Raw genomic sequence first — 6,108 nt, forward strand, 5'->3', positions numbered from 1 at the left:
ATTGACCAATCGTTTACACTTTTGGAAAGATCTTAGAGTGCTCTATAGCCCTATGGAGGAGCTTTTATCATCCGCCATTTTTTAGGCTTGTATGAGGTCATTTAATACCTTGAACCTGACTTTGAAGCATTTTTAGGAGGTCTCCAAAAATTGAAAAACTGCGATAACTTTCAAACTGTGCAGCCTTTTGACCTGACTCTTTTTTTGGAATGTTCTAAATTACAATTTTAATCATCCCTCCAATTTAAACCTTATATTTCACCATAATTATGGCTCAATTACATAGTCCTATTTTTTTAGCATTTACACGTATCCCAAGGTGCTTAAAAACTCTAACCCAGACACTAATAGTGAAATTGTGAGAGTTGAAACCTTTATTTGACGCAAATGGATATCCAGAAATGAAAACACATGAAACAAAAACTATATTTAAATTTTTTTTTGGGTGACACAAGATTGCCCTTATACCTTTGGATGCTCTTACATCATGTATATATGTGTGTGTGAATGTGTGTGTGTGTGTGTGTGTGTGTGTGTGTGTATGTATATATACACATATACATATACATATATATATGTATATATGTATGTATATATATACATATATACATACATATATAGATGTATATATATAGATATATATATGTATGTATATATGTATATATCTATATATATACATATATATATATACATACATATATATATGTATGTATGTATATATATCCATATATGTATGTATATATATATATATATATATATATGTATATATATACATATATATATGTATATATATACATATATATATACATATATGTAGATATATAGATATATATATATACATATATAAATATATATATATATATATATATATCTATATATATACAAATATATATATATATGTATATATATATATATATATATCTATATCTATATCTATATATGTATATATCTACATATATACATATAGATACACACACACACACACACACACACACACACACACACACACATATGTGAAAGGAAATAAAATATAAATGACATAGTTTTTGTTTCATGTGTTTTCATTTCTGGATATCCATTTGGGTCAAATAAAGGTTTCAACTCTCACAGTTCCACTATTAGTGTTCTAGGCTAGAGTTTTTAAGCATCTTGGGATACGTATAAATGCCAGGAAAATAGGACTATGTAATTGAGCCATAATTATGGTAAGATATAAGGTTTAAATTGGAGGGATGATTAAAATTTTAATTTACAACATTCCAAAAAAAGAGTTAGGTCAAAAGGCTGGATGGTTTGAAAGTTATTGCAGTTTTTCAATTTTTGGAGACCTTTTAAGAATGCTTCAAAGTCAGGTTCGAAGTGGTAAATGACCTCATACAAGCCTAAAAAATGGAGAATGAGAAAAGCTCCTCCATAGGGCTATAGAGCACTCTAAGAGCTTTCTAGAAGTGTAAACGGTTGGTCAATCGAAGCTACGGTTCAAAAGTTATGCCTCCTGAAAGTTTAGCTACTATTTCTGAATTCTTTTAATTTTGCACCGACTTCTTATATATATATATATATATATATATATATATATATATATATATATATATATATATATGTATATATATGTATATATATATATATATATACATATATATATATATATGTATATATATATATATATATACATATATATATATACATACATATATATACACACACATATATATATATATATAAATATATATATACATATATATATATATACATATACATACATATATACATGTATATATACATGTATATATGTATATATGTATTTACACACACACACACACACACACACATACATATATGTGAAAGAAAATAAAATATAAATGACTCACCTTGAAATATGTAAGGGAAGGTGTCTTTCAGCTCCAAAAGTCATGGATGTGAGCTTGTTTCTAGATATCTAATTGTGGATTGCTGAATAAATGGATGAAAGGAATAAAACCATGAAATCATTTATCAAGAAAGCAAAAAGAACTAGGTCAACCTCAGGAAGAACATCCTTCCACAAAGTTGATGTAGTCTTATGATACTGTAACAAAATTGAACCATCCTCTCCAAAGAGCATCACAGGAGTTATTTCAAGATCTACATGAAAAATTCTACTATCATGTTCCTACATGCATGAAAACCTTTTTTTTGGGGTTATGCTAGGGAAGGGCTTTCCCTAGATTGAGGTATCAAACTTGAAATGTAAATGTAAATGTATGTAAGTGAAACAAAATAAATAAAAGTATTTACCTTTCTTGTAGAAAACCTTGTCAATAAGGATTGATCATGATATATATTGTAGATCTTAAATATAATAGGAAAGATGTAGCATATGTCCACAATTGCAATGATATACCATAAATATTGTTTACATTATGGTCAAGTTTTTTTATTAGTGACTCACACTTAGTCAAATGACTAGTAGCTATCAAGCTTATCTTGCAGTCTACAATGACAATCAAGTAATCTAGGCTCTACCAAGTTTTATAGTTGCTACCAAGTTCTAGAATTAATATTTAATTCACACCAAATAGTATCTACTGAGTTGATACGTAATTGTAAAAATCAAGCTTCTTAGTATTAACTGAGTTGCAAAGTATCATTCATGGTCTCTTGTGTCTAATAGTGATATGAATCTAGTGTTGATCAAGCTAGGAAGTGTCAAGCAAGTGATTAAGTTTATACCAAGCTCACAATGTTAGTGTAGACCGATTATTGCAATGTCAACCAAGAAATTTAGTTTATATGCTGAGTTTTATGGTGTTCATTAAGTCACCAGTGCTGATTGAGTTTAGACTTCTTGGAAATGATTAGTATGAACTAAGCTTCTACATCTATCAGGAGGATGATGGTGCCAAGTTTTGACATTGGTTTCCTAGTATTAGAAACTCACCAAGATTTTCTTCATAACTTGAGTGCCAATGGTTGAGATAACTTTGTGTATTTTGGTGAAACTTGTATTGTAGCAAACTTTGATGAATTGTAATTTGGATTTGTATATGTGAAATGTATTTTATCACATCCAAAAGAATAATATATGTGAGATATAATAAGAGCAGAAGTGTGAATTAAGAAGGCTATGAGAAGTATAAGAGTAGCAAAGATTTATCTATCATAGCAAGGTGATTGTTACACTTCAAAGGAATCTCAACTAGCAAATCAGAGTTGTCAATCATAAGATCAGCCATTGTTCCATCCTAAGAAGTGGAATAATTAAATTCTTTCACAAGATATACTTAACAATCATTTTCAAATCTCTTTACTGAGTGCATACTTCATTGTATGTTTCATATATCCTATAACAAGGTGGACCCAATAGTCCTTATTGCTCCTATTAGGGAAAATCACCAGAAGTGATCAATTGTAAGCCTTAACCAACCAAATTTATACTATAGTACTAAAGCTTTTGGATATCATCGCCAGCACAATTTTACTTTCTATTTGGAATGTTTGAGGGTCCTATATCTAGTGTCAATATGTTATGAATGTTTTATTACTTTTAGTCTTTTATGCATGCAATTAGATCTGTATATAAATGAGGATCACTTGGTATAATAAGATTAAATTATTTTGGTTTTTGATTCACCCCTACCCTCTTAGTACCCTAGCCTATCCTATGTTTCAAAAAATTGATATCAGAGCTTTGAGGTTCTTAGAGAACAAGTTTAATAGCATTAGCAAAGATCAAAAGAAATGGAGGTATACATGCTAGATAAATCTATTGAGAATGAAAAGTTGGATTTGGAATTGGCTATTGGGAAACTAAAGAAAGCAAAGGAGAAACTCCCTTAATCCTTGAAAAGAAGAAAAGATCTTGTAGTATGAATCAATGACAAACTCTATGCTAGAGAAAGAATTGAAGATAACTATCCATAAAGAAATTCAGATGGAGCTAATGAGGCAATCAGAGACCTATTGGAAAAGAATTACAATCTACAAGAAGTTAGAAAGCTGAAAAGATAACAAGAAATTCAGTCAGCAAGATTATGTGAAGTCATGGAAGAGAAAGACAAAGCCAAAGAAGAGATAGAAGAAAAGAATAATGAAATTCAACATTTATCCCTTCAATAGGTAGAATTCATTGATTAGATCACTAATGGAAATGAAGAAATCATGAATCTAAGATTAAAGAACAAAAGATTACAAAATAATATAAACTCTAAAAAGAAAACCAATGAGAGGATGATGGAATTTCAAGCAGACATGAATTAGTTGAATGAGCAATATCAATACATATAGAAAGGAAAAGTAGGAATAGGATACATAGAAGAAGGTAAATCATCCAAGCAAGGAGCTCAAAAGAATCAAAGGCCTACTTGCAATCATTGTGGTAAGTTAGGTCACACATCAAACAAATGTTGGAGTAATGGTAAATAAAAATTCAATGGAAAGTGTTACAATTGCAATAAGTATGGTCATAGAGCTAGTGAATGCAAAGAGAAACCTAAATTTGAAGGTAGATGTCACAAATGCAAGAAGGATAGACACAAATCTCCTGAATGCAAAACAAATTGGACACATTGGAGGAAATTGTGTGAAGCATCACATGAGGATAAGAGACACCACTAGAAAATGTTTTATTTGTATAGAAGTTGGACATATTTCCAAGAACTATATGAATATTGGAACGATAGAAGATGAAAATAAAGTCAAAGCTAACAATATCAAAAAGTAGATGTGGCAAAAATGGATTTCAAAATCTTCTTAGAATGCAAGTCGAAGCCATGAAGCACATGTCACTCAAGAATTGGGTGACTCAAGCATTTCAACTTGATATCACACAGGGATGAATGAAACTAAGACTCTAAAGTAGACATCTTACATTAGTTCCAACCAACTAGAAGGAAAGTTCCATATCAACATTCAAGGGGATCACTAAGTGACTAAGGGAAATCAAGACCTTACCAAGCTAGGTCAGGTTGCAAAACCCTACCAAGCAAGGTCACAATACACTAAAACATTGTGTGGACTCTAAGTTATGAATAGCTCTACTCAGTATCAAGGTCAAGCCAAGTGGAAGAATGTTTGTCACCAAATAAGCGATCATACCAAGCATTTATGGTGATTGAAAAGTAAAAATTTGTTAAAAGAAGTATATAAAATTCATTTATCACCATGAACTTTAGAAGAGCTATTTGAAAAGGCTAACTTCTATGCTTCCAAGAAATCTATGTGTTTGCTATTGAAGATTTTCACATCTTCATAAACCCTATTGAACATGGCATCTTCTAGCAACGAAAACAAGAAAGAATCCATGATGTTGGTTCAAGGAGTTAGTTGGAAGAAACAAACTTCAAGATAAGTCGAATAATTGTAGAAGCACTTGATCCAACTGGAGCTCAATCGTAGACTCCAATAAATGTATTACTTGTTAATGTTATTTATTCACATTTTTTTTGTTCAATACAAGATATTGGAACCCTAAAAATCAATGAGACTCTAAAAAATTTATGTGTGAATGATGCATTGAAACTTGAGCATCAACATTTGGAGACCAAGGGTTTAACACATAATGCACATATGCCCTGAGACTTTCAGATATAATGGATAAGGCTTATTCTTAGTTGTGTATACAAAATAAAACTATGGTTGGAGCATCATATTCAAATAACAAAAAAAAATGATTCATCGAATGATAGGGCTCCCAGTGTTGAACAATGAAAAGTCTACCACAACCCTAAGTCAGGTAGAACTAGAAAGAAAAGCTCTTGTTGAGTGGGATGGAAGACATATGAAGATAAAAAGTGTGACTAAAATGGAGCTAAAATTTGGAATTCATGTGATAGCTCATAAAATCTATAGCTCTAGTCATCTCAATAGTGTGTCATGGGAGGTAGTTGATCTGGATCTCAAGGTAGGAAAGAAAAAAATGTCCTTCAACCTTGCCAAGCTAATGCTAAATCAATTCAACAAGAACATGGAAAGTATCAGGACTTCAAAGAACAACCCATGTAAGTTTGGTTCACTATTGACTTGTGTATTCTTCTTTGTTCAAAAGTTTTTCCCTTCAAAAGGTTCAATCACATGGAGAAAAGATGTACCTATATTGTATCAGATTAATTAATATATAATAGAGATGGG

This window comes from Cupressus sempervirens, chromosome 3, assembly GCF_028749045.1.
Source record: "Cupressus sempervirens isolate cs-2001-9-10 chromosome 3, ASM2874904v1, whole genome shotgun sequence".
NCBI lineage: Eukaryota > Viridiplantae > Streptophyta > Pinopsida > Cupressales > Cupressaceae > Cupressus > Cupressus sempervirens.